This window comes from Diabrotica undecimpunctata, chromosome 9, assembly GCF_040954645.1.
Source record: "Diabrotica undecimpunctata isolate CICGRU chromosome 9, icDiaUnde3, whole genome shotgun sequence".
Classification (NCBI taxonomy): domain Eukaryota; kingdom Metazoa; phylum Arthropoda; class Insecta; order Coleoptera; family Chrysomelidae; genus Diabrotica; species Diabrotica undecimpunctata.
Window position 1 is genome coordinate 89,057,021 of NC_092811.1, and position 12,448 is coordinate 89,069,468.

Here is a 12,448-nt window from a genome sequence, read left to right on the forward strand (position 1 = left end):
GGGTTCTGATCACTAATGGATCGAAAGTAGGATAAGAGCCAAATTTTAAACGTTTAAAATGGAAATAGTTTATAAACACGAACGATATAATGTAGAAGGACTTAAAAATACAAACAAAAATAGAGAATATAAACATCAAACTAGAAAACAGACTAAAACACAAATGAAGAGTGCAGTAACATCATGAAATAAGCAGCTGAAGAATTACTAGGCATGGAAAGTAAACAAAGAAGAACAAGAACGACTGACTGTTTTGACGAAGAATATAAGATTATAATAGAGAGAAAAACAGTAATTATGTGTTCATAATACGTCATACGCTAAATAAAAAATAAACTCTCTGCTACTGATACGCTTCTTGGTAAATTCTTGGACTCATTTTATTATTTCTTTGCTGGAGTATAGGAAAAATTTAAGGTGGGTATGCACCATGATACTATGAATAACAAGATAGGATCTTCCCGTAGCACAAAATCGGTCGTGTTCGCGCATGCCGTCATTGGAGAGCAGAATTTGAATTCTTGTTAAAGTTAAATGGGATTTTTATGCATTCTGTGATGAAATTATTCGATTAGCAAAATAATAATATTAAAAAAAGGTTTAATAATTACAATAATCGTACACAAAAGGATATCTCCAAACTATTTATTAAAGATTATTTATTGACACATACAAAAAACTGACATTACGAACGTGCCAGCTCTCCAATTACGTCACGACTTATGCGCAATATCTTATCTTCTTAATCATAGTATCATGGTATGCACTAGCAACAGTACGAAATGAGAGAAATATATTTAAAACGACATAGCAATATTAGTTGTCTAAAATACCTTCCCAAAGATTTTTATTAGTGGGAGAAATCGGCTAACATTCTTGACAAACTTATTGTTTTTATTTGACCCTCTTGTCTTTGTGTAAAGACAATCAAATTTGATTTAAACGGCAGCATCGCATTACAAAGAACTCACATTCGTTTGGTAGGCGAAACCACCAAACGAATAATCACATTTAAAGTTCGGTCACAGTATATTGCTTAAAAAGAATAATTCTTTTTAAGCAATATACTGTGGTTCGGTATAACGTTTTATTGTGGGCGTTGATGCAGAATGTGGAGGAGTGACTAAGGGGAAATATAATTTTGATCTCTGTCTAATAAGTGGAAACATAATGTTATTATCTCTCGCTAATTTTTTAATGCGAACTATAAATTTTTTTTTCGTATCTGTATGTGACAATGCAACTTTGCAAGTAAAAATAGAAGAAAGAACAGAAAAGATAAAATTACAGCATTTTCGCCCAAATTTGATTGTCTTAGCACAGTATAGATAACAACTATGTTGTTGTTGTCTATACTGTGGTCTTAGTATAAAGACGACAGCGTCAACTAAAACCAATAAGTTTGTCAACAACGTTAGCCGATTTCTCAAACTAATAAAAATCTTTGGGAAGATATTTTAGGCAGCTAATATTACTACGTCGTTTTAAATATGTTTCTCTTATTTCCTACCGTTGTAAGTGGATATCCATCTTAATTTTTTCCTATACAGTATATACTTAATGATTTTTGTATATCGGTCATTAAATCTATTGTTACTTAAGGCATTGAGGATTGCTTCAATCAAATCTATATAGGTATAATTGTATTTCTCATTCAGAACACCTTTAAAAAATCTTTATTTTCTAAGTTATACAATTACAAAACAACTAAAGTTAACAATTACTGTCGAATTCTAAACTAGGAATGAATACATAATTTTTTAAGTAGTCTTTATTTATTTCTAGATAACAACTTAGTCAATAGTTTTATTTGTCCGTCGTCTGGGTGGTTTCGTTTTATCATATGGTTCTTATCTGTGCATTATGGTTACATTTCTCCTCCTTGCTTAGGATTGAATTCCGTGCTCGGAATTTCGAGTTGTATCCCTGCTACTTGGTGTTGTGGAATTTTGCGTCCAAATACTTAATAGTTTGTAGATTCTTTTTTCTTGCGAATTACAACGTTTGCAATTATATTATGAGGGTGATACTGATGTGGGTCTGTGATGGGTTTTTGGAATTCCAAATTTTTCCAATGTGTTTTGGATGAAGTTTCGTTTGTATGATGTAAGGCAATTGTAGTTCTCGAATGATTTGTGGATTTATCATTTGTCCCATGATATATACTGTTTCGTCCGTGGCAATCACGCTAGAGTGGTTGACAGTTTTTTTTGCCGATTTAGGGGGTTTGCTATTCCTAGTAGAATTACGCGATTTGTCTCTAATGAAATTTTCTGTAACATGTGCAGTAAGGCATCCTTGTACATCTAGAATTTGGCATTTTAAGTACACACTGTTTTGGCAGATGATGATATTATCGTGTTGTTTACCAACCATGTGTTGTTTACGTAGTATTTTGCAGGTGGGATTATCATTGCTTGTTTATTGTTGGGTGTTGAATATATTTTGGAATATGGGTAACAATGGACATGGAGAATAGGAATATTTAGGATTATAAGCATATTTGTCTGAGTTATACATACTACTGAGTGTGAGGCTTTTAAGAGTTCATAGGGGTATTCTTCATTAAGTTAAGTATCTCATGTAATGTAAGAAGTTCGATATTTGGAATATTGGAGTGAGAAATTGTTATCGGCCTTATTAATTTTTTGATATATTCATTTATGCTTTGTAATTCTAACATTTCATTGATTATGGTTCATTGTCTGGAAACATGATCTAGTTCGTTTGATAATAGATCATTATTTTCATTCAGCTTTTTAAGGAGTATATAGAATATTTTGTTAAATGTTTCGCTAAAAGAGATTTGGTTATTATACTTTCGTTTTGTTTAAGTTGATTGCAACGAGGTGAGATTTGAGGAGTTCGAAGTCGTCGGAATTGCCGGTAATGTACTTGATGGTTGTACCTAAGAAGTTAAAAGGCCTCGCTTCTGTAATCTTTCTCGGGTGATTTTGTGTAAATTATCTTCTGCTTCTTTTAGTATGTGTGTAAATTGGTTTTTTAGAAGTTGTATCATAGATATGTTCGGTAAGACGTTGTTGATGTCGGTACTGTTGGTTAATCTTTGTTCGAGCTTGTCTAAGTTAATCTACAGTATGTGTTTGTGGCAATGAGTTATAATTTTTTATTTTCCTATTGGTTCTGTGTAGAGGCCGTTATTGGATATCTCTTGAATTTTGACTAGTGCTTGCCGATGTTGAAGGGTCATCCTGTAAAAAGGATTTTTTGTAGTGTTTTTCTTTGCATAAACTTTTTGTGTGATTGTAGGTATTTCTTCTGCGACTTGGTTGGCTTTTTCTAGGGCTTTGTATCTTTTTTCTTTTGTTTTTGTGTATATGTGGTCAATGAACGGAAGTAATTGGATAGGTAGGTTGAAGTGAATGAATCCACGTTTTTACCTTGTTTAAGCTCTGTTGCCTCTTCAAGGGTGAGTTTTTAATTTATTGGATGAACGTGAATCTGCATATTGCCGCTCTCCGGGACTAAGTGGAAGCTTTAAAGCAGAAGTGTCAGAAGAATTTCCTACATTTTGGACGCCGGTTGGACCAAGCCCGCCACTAAGTACAAGTTCTATTGGAAAAAAGGTCTTTTTCAGATTGTTGGCCTCTTTGTTTTGTTCGGTTAAACTTGTGGAGGATAGTTGTGGCTGTGTCTTCACCTAGGATCAGGTATAGTTGTACAATGAGATTGGGAAACCACAGAAAACCAATCTCCCCCTGTCCTTGTGATTTTGAGTGCGACTCTTAAGGAGTGGACGGGGTGCTCACTGTTTAGTGTTTTGTGTGTGTGGATGTGCGAATTTGTGTAGTTATTTGTTATGTGTTGTTGGCTTGTTTCTTTTTGGTGTTTGGATGTTTATGATTTGTGAACTTGGTGGAGGTAAAGTGTGTGTGTGTGTGCGGGTAAATGATAAGTGTATATATGAATGAGTGTGTGTGTGTAAATGAAAAGTATATATATGAATAATGAATGTGTATTGTGTTTTGTTTTTATGTGCGGAGTTGAGTGAAGGTTTGGTTTATGGAATTATTATAATAGGAGGTTGGTATGGCGTACCCATACAATGTATTGGACATTTGATTTAAATAGCGAATTGTGTCACACCTCTTTTCAGGGAAGACATTAAAATGGATCACGGATGTAAAGTGGATTAGGGATTTTATGTCCGAGGATAGGTCGTATGAGGGGATTCGTTTGGGAGTGTGTACGGCTTGTGTTTGTTTTGTGTTTTTTTGGTTGGATTCTTCGGTGTGGGCATTTGTAGGTCGAAGTCAAAGTTAATTTAATTTAAATAAGGTCCGTAGAGGATTGAAAATGGTGAATAATCGGTAGAGCTGTAAATATATTGATTGTACACAATAACGACTTGTGTAAAGGTGTCGACTAAGGAGTTTTGTGGATTTTGAAAACGTTCGACTGGGGAGTTGGATGAGGAATTATTAACTGTGGTTGTATGTGTTTCGATTTCATGCAGATTTAAGAATTCTTTGATGACTGAGGAATTAAATTCTTTTCTACTATCGAATACAATTTTCATGGGATGGTTATAATAGTAGTAGTAATAGATTGACACGGAGGCTTCGTCTGTTAGTTTGTAGGATTGTGCGTATTTTGAAAATGAGTCAACCAATGTTAGGTAATAAAACTCGTTGCATTATAGTATGTCTACATGTACAATGTTATAAGATTTCTGTCGTAATAGTGGGCCTAGCTGAGGTAATTTGTACTTGTACTGGTGTCGTTCGTATTTGTTCTGTAAACATATATCGCATTATTTATCGTCATAATCTTCTCATTTGAATCGCCATCTGTCTAGGCGGGATGTGGAATCTCTGATTTTTTAAATCCATACTAACGGGTTATGGTCAGTTTCGACTATAAAATGGGATCCGTAAATGTAAGGGCGAAAATGTTTGCATGACTCGATGAATGCGAGTAATTCACGTTCTGTTGTACGGTTATTTTGTTCGGCTATGTTTAGAGTACGGGAATGGTATGCAACGGCATGACCGTTTCGTGTTAAGACAGCGCTTAATGCGATATTGGAAGCGTAGGTTGTTAATGTGAATTGTTTCGTAAAGTCGGCATATTTTAACACTGGTGAATTTTGTGGTAGTTTCGTTCTTACTCATGTATCGTGTGAAAGGAGAAGTATTCTTTGCAAAATTTGGAATGAAACGTCGTAATATCCCACTAGTCCTAAGAAATATTTAATTTCTTTTAATGTTTTTGGACAGTGAGTATTCTATTATTGCTTTGAGTTTTGCAGGATTTTGTTTGACCCCTTGTGAGATAAAAACGTGGAATAGAAAGGTGATTTCTTTTGTTAAGAATTGTGATTTATTAAGTTGTTTCAAATAGCTCTCATGAAAATTTTGGGAAATTTGCGAGACGTGGATAAGTTGTTCTTGTAGTGACTTTGAGAATATGATTACGTCTTCATGTAAACGAAACGGAATTGGTGTAAGAAAGAGCGTAACCTATTGCCCATTCATTTTTGAAAATTTTGCTGGACTACACTTCAGACCGAAAGAGATTCTGAGAAATTCAAAATGATCATGAGGTACACTAAATGCTGTTTTTTTCTATAAAGTCAGGGTGGACATATATTTGATGGAATCCTCGGGCTATATCTGAAGTTATGAAGTATGTGGCTTTACTAAGTTTTATTTCTGATGTGAAGGTTAATTTATCTTTTTCGTCGTAAAATATTTCTTTATATTTATAGCATAGTTTTTTTTTTCTTCGAGGTCCAAGTGTTGTGTGCGCATTGTGCTGGATATTTTATTGTTGTTTAGATTTTCTACATGTATGTCTTTCATTTGAATTGGATAATGAAGAGTGATATTGTCGATGTAGCAATACTTTGCCTTGTTCTGTGCCAACGGGTTTTTAAAAGAAAGTGTTTGAAATGGTATGAGTCTAAATAAAAATTTACTAATAAAATGTCGAAGTATTTACTCCGGTCAACGATGCGTGCATCCATGAAATCAGGTATATTTAAATCTGAATATTTAGTCGTTTTTTTCATTTATTTGTAAATATGTTAGGGGTTGAAGAACTTTGAAGCTTTCGGTGAGATGATTGTGTCAGATCCTCCTGTATCTACGGGGATTTTAAGCCTACTTTTAAGTAATATAAAAAATGGGAGTCTTGGATGGTTTTTGATATTATTTAAATCAATTGGGGTGGAGGTTGTTTTTGCAATCAGGTGTTGTGAAAATTTCTTCTTGGGGAAATTCTTGGGTATTGTCAGTGTCATTGTAGTATTATATCTCTTAATGATTATAGTATTTTACTTTATGGTAATTTTCAAATGGTTCAGAGCAGTTCTGTGATTCAACGTTAAATTTTGAGTTAATCTAGTCGATGTTGTCATCAATATTGTGCTTCTGTTCCTACATTTCTACCACTTTCTACCACTCATTGGTCGAGGTATGTAAGTTTCTGGTGTTCGAGGTACATTCGCGTTTTGGTACTTATTCGTCGTGTTTTTGTAATAATTTGTGTTTGGAGGATATACATACAAGTTTTGACTTATTATTGGCTAAATTTATTGTTACTGTTGTTGTGTATAGAAGAATTTCGATTAAAATTTGCGTTACTATGTTGAGGAATTTGTCAGTTAAAAATTATGTTAGTATTGTACTCTAGTCGTCAGAGACGAAAATGCCACTGAACCACTAAAAATCATACAAACAAGCTCAATTTTGCTGAGAATGACAATTTTGGGACAAATTGGGATTTTAACGCTTTCTAATGAGGAATGCAAAGACAAAGATAATATTTTATATCGTTTTTGGAGGAATATGAACATCTGATTAGTCGTGTGTCTAAAGCATGTTTAAGCTCATTTAGTTTCAGTCAGTCTGTTTGATGTTGATTACCGGATCGTCGTTTTGTGTCAAAACATTTCAATGTACGCAGGCGCAACGTGTTTTTGGAATTCCCTTTTTGAAATCGCTCGAGTAGTCAACAAGAAGCACATGTGAAAACAGCGATATTTTGCTTGTTTATATTGTGTGTATCATGGAAGTGGACGCAGAAAAATTAATTGTACTGATTGAGGCTAGACTTCCTTTATATAACTATCAATTAAAAGATCATCACAATCGAGATTTGATAGAATCTCTTTGGAAAGAAATTTCAGAGGACATGGAAGCATCAGGTACGAAAAATATTAATAAACTTGACTATTATTAAATATATTAATATATCAGCAACAGCCTGATGTGTGCGGATATTAAATATTATTTTCATTTATTGGCTCATTTATAAAAGCAAATTTGTTTTGCCATGATACAGTGCCTTCTGGCGAATTAAAGTATTGTATAAATAAAGTGCATGTTGCTAGGGTGATGTTTGATTCTCTTCGCCAACTATGCGACTTGCTTTTCAGTCTTCCGTCAAGTGATAACAGTTTTTCGTAAATATCACGAACACTGCCCTCTCTTTCTCGAAGCATGTTATGAAGTATAATACACAGCAAGCTAATGTAACTATCACAGCTTTTTCTTGAGAAAGTAATATTGTGGTTTCAAATACACGAAATTTTTTAGTCCGTAATCCAACGGCACATTCAACTATTCGACGAGCTCGTAAGTGGCGGTAATTATATATTCGTTTATCAGGAGTTAAGTTGATTCTACTGAAAGGTCTCAATAAATTTTTTGACAGCGGATATGCTTCATCGCCGACGAAAACAAAAGGAAATATGTTATTATTGTTTAGGGATATTTTTCGGGGATGTGGAATGTTTAACTCATTCTTGTAAAATAATTTTCCAAAATTTGATACAGAGAATACTCCACTATCACTATTTCTGCCAAAATCACCAACATCCACAGCTATAAACTTCGCATCAGCATCTGCGACTGCTTGAAGAACAATGGAATTGAAATGTTTGTAATTATAGTACGTTGAACCAGCATTTATTGGGCATTGTATTCGAACGTGTGTCCCATCTATGGATCCTATGCAATTGGGGAAGTTCCACAGATGCTCAAATTTCTTTGTAACTTGTAGCCATTTATCTGTTGTCGGTTTCTTCATATAAATCGGAGACAGAATATCCCAAATCGCTCTGCACGTCTCCATTACTATTACTATATATATTACTATCGTTGCTCCAACTCGAAAATAATAATGAAATGACTGAAAGCGCTCACCTGTTGCCAGATATCTGAAAAAGACAATAATTTTAATTTCTTTTTCTTGAACTTTTAAATTATTTTTTTAAGTTCTCTTTTCTAGTGTTATTTTCAATTAAACATTATTTTAGTTGCACATTGTAAAACAAAGTGGACTTCATTGCGCAATTCATATGCTCGACACCTACGGGAACTGAAAAACACAGCCAGTGGCGCTGCTTCTTCCAAAAAGAAGTATCTTTGTGATCAATGTCTTTTTTATAAGATTTTATGGGTCAACACAAAAAAATGGCAAGTAATTACGATCAATCAGCAGTTATAGAAGTGAATACAAAAAATCATGATCTTAGTGAAAGTGTTGCTGATTTTGAGGATAGATAGATAGATGGTTTATTGGTAATAAATGAATACAAAAGTATTTTTTACAAGTCAAAGAAAAAAAATATATGTCAATATAGTTAATATACACATACAGTTCATCTAATTTACTTACCCTTGCACGTTATTATCATTGACCATCGAGTTAGAATCTATGGAGAAGCTATGAGCATATTAACGTATGTACTAAAAACGGCGTAGGTAGGCGTGGCTAACTGTGAAACCAATATGGCGGTGGGATCAGGGATGCACTCAATAATATTCAAACTACTAGAAAAATATGACTAGTTATTTAGAAGATTTAATCATAATCTAAAAAAGTGCAATACATTTTTAATAAACTATGATTTATTTATCCCGCGGTAAACACTAAAAACACGATATATTATACATAAAGATAAATTAATACAGTCAAATACTATTAATTTATTCTCTGAAGTACGGGCCATTACTTTGTTTACATATTTGTATACTAACATGTAGAACGTTATTCCTGAAGATTTTTTATTAACATTGCTTCTGCTACTGCAACTACGTTGAGAACAAGAAACCATTATTATGCACTATCACAATATACTATTACAGTTTCTATAAAAGTCTTATAAAACTAAAAATATTCGAAAAACAACCAACGTAAATAAACATATACGATCTGTCAAAAGTGGCAACACAATATGGCCGAAGTGAGGTCGTTTTTAGTCACGTGATGCCCTCTCTATAGATTCTAACTCGATGTCATTGACAGATCGAAGTTGACATAGTTGCCAAAGTATAAAAAAATCCTGAATCCATTTTAAATCAAATAGGTCACATAATTATTGCAAAAGTGGATTATACAACAAAACAAATTAATATTTAATGTAAATAAATAGAAACAAAACAAGAGTTAAAAACAATTTGATGTATGCCTCCTATAAAGATGTAAAATGGAATACTTAAACAAAAACAACACTTTTTTCATTACTTATTAACATTAGTCAACACCGCAACTGTCAAATAAGTGTTACCAATGTATGCCAAAATATCACTTGGTATCACCTTCGTTCGATTACAGTTACAGTGTGTTCCGAACAAATGTTCTTCGTAAAAACGCTTTATAATGCATTTATACAAATTAAATGAAACATATTATTGTGTATTTCTTTAAATATTATTTCTACGCGTATATAATTAAATATGTCTAGTGGCTGTTATGCCAGTGTACTCAGCAAAGTGATTTTAAAAAAGAACACACCTACCGCCTAAATATTTCGTGTTGGTATCATGTGACCTCACGGGCTATAACGCGGATGACGTGCAACAATAAGTAAATTAGATGAAGTATACGTAAATATAAATATAAAACATAGATACAGTGTTTTAACTTATACTATTGACAATTACAACAAATTAAAATCGGAAGTAAAATACTCCTCATATCTAAAAAAGGCATTCACTATAAGGTAACTCTTAATTTTTGCCTTAAACTGATGAAAATTAAGAGCTTTTATTCTAGCTGGCACTAAGTTGTAGAATTTTATGGCTAAATGTTGATGAGACCAATTCACAACGTTCTGTCATATCTACGCCTTCCATTAGGCCAGATTTAAATCCACCTAAGTAGATGTACAACATTTGGATCACTATAGAGATAGGGAAATCAATGTGTTAGAGAGAGAAGTACCTTTTAGTGAGTAAGATGATGCACATTATGTCGAAGGAATCTACTACCATAATTCAGCTATTGTCCGCTAGTTGGCGTTATGTTAAAATTAAAATATTAAATAAATAAATAAATTGTTAAAAAAATAAAATAACCAAAACAAAAAAGATTGTAGGTATGTAGTGCCTAAGAACGCTCTTCTTCTTTTTGTCAACTATCTATTCTTCTTCTTATTCTTTCCGCAACTGCCAATTCTTCTTCTTTGTCCGTAGAGTCATGGACAACAAAGATTGTAGGTATGTAGTGACATGGACAATAAAGGTTGTAGGTATGTAGTGCCTAAACGGCTTAACGTAGAGAGATATGAGAGGTATCATGTGACAAGTCGGCACCAGTAATTCGCCATTTTTACTTTAAAAATATTTCTGTAGTTTAACTATTATTCAAATTAATATAATTACAAATTTTCGATCATAATGTATGAGGGGTCATTGGAAAGGAGCAAAGCCAAGAGGTACAATCATGTAGAAGAATTAAACAAAGCGATGAACCATAAAGGCCTTAGATAGGTAATGCCTAAACAACTTAACGTACCGGGATGTGCAAGGTACCATGTGATAGGGGTAAATAAATAGATTTAGATACTATAGAAAAATTAAACATAACATCATGCCATAAAGGCTTTAGATATGTATCTACACGCTTATTGGTCCGATCGTTATGTATTAGGGGTCGTTCGAAAGGAGAGAAAGCGAGAGGTATAATCGTATAAAACAATTAAACATAGCAATGAACCATAAAGGCCTTAGGTATGTAGTACCTATACGACTTAAAATAGAGGGATGTGCGACGTATTATGTGATAGGGTTTAACGAATAGAATTGATTGATATAGAAAAATCTACCATAACATTGGCATTGACAAAGGCATTGAATACGTATCTAACGAATGTATTTAGATAGAAAAATAATCAAGGCGACTACAAAAAGGCACTATGAAAAAAAATAGATTAACTATATGACAAATTTTGATTTATTTACTTAAATTTGGAATCTGGCTCAGCACCAAATAAACAACTGATCGAATTCTAACATGCAACATACCAAATGAATGGGGAGGATATAACGAATATATCAGGATAAAAAAACAAATAAGGCGACTACCAAAATGACACTACATCCGTGTTTCGACTACCACTCCAAAGGTCACAAGCTAACGTACGTACACAAGCGTTAATATTGTAAATCGAAATTCATATTTAGGATAGGAGTGAAAAACCAAAGATTCTGGTTTAAAGAATATATTTTTACTAAATAAGTACAGACTTAAATATAAAACATTATTTTTTAATATCAATGCTACAGTAGCTACAGAATGCTAAATATAAAATACAGCTCGTTCCTTATTTTTACTCGGTAAATAAGCTATAATAATTCTAGCTATAATTCCGTTTCATCGCCGGCTAGGGTTTCGTATAAAAACCAAGGATATAGCTGAGCGAAAGATACATATTCCAGTCCCGCAAAGTACCGACATGCTAAAATAAGCTGTTGTTTGGTATGTACTAATACAGGATTGATGATTCCCATTCTGAAAATTTTTTAGAACAAGTCTGTAAAGAAAATCAATTCAAAATCACATCATATTTATACTGTATATTTGCAGTCACATATTTATGAATTTATATTATCTACAAAACAGCAATTTTTCAGCTAGATTGAAAATAATCACAAGAAAACTAAAATTTAACAATCCATGCTAAGAGACTCATAAAAAAACAAACAAAAATTTTAAATCAAAAGTCATAAAAAACGAGATATTAGAAAAGAACTAATATGTATGAATAAAACTAAAACAAAATGTGTGGTGAGGGACTCTAACCTGATGCAATGAGACTTGGGGTAAAAGAGAAACAAAAAATGTGTCTAAAACAGAAGGTCTGTAAGAGAAATAAGATCGTAAAATTTCAAAGCAAACATATAGTTTAGAATATTTCGACAGAGAAAATTACATATATACCTATAAACAAGTTACAAATATAAGCGAAAATGGAATGAGATATTACAAAAGAACTAGTATGTATGAAATAAACTAAAAAATGTGTCTTTATTGCGAGACTCTAACCTAATGCAACGGATAAGAAACAAAAAATATCTAAAAAGGTTTGTACGAAAAAACAATCACAAAATTTCAAAGCAAAAGTCTTTTAATTTAGAGTAATTCGACAGAGAAAATTTATACAAGTTACGAATATACATAAGCAACAATAGAACGA

The 12,448-nt window shown here is 32.9% G+C and overlaps 1 long non-coding RNA gene across 1 annotated transcript in view; it reads right to left on the reverse strand.

Moving 5' to 3' along the window:
* Nucleotides 1-1,665: 1,665 nt before the first annotated feature.
* LOC140450248 (uncharacterized) overlaps nt 1,666-12,448 on the reverse strand; it is a 44,235-nt gene continuing 33,452 nt past the window's right edge. The window contains exon 4 of the long non-coding RNA XR_011951994.1: nt 1,666-8,185. This is a non-coding gene — a long non-coding RNA (uncharacterized lncRNA). The remainder of the gene's footprint in view (nt 8,186-12,448) is intronic.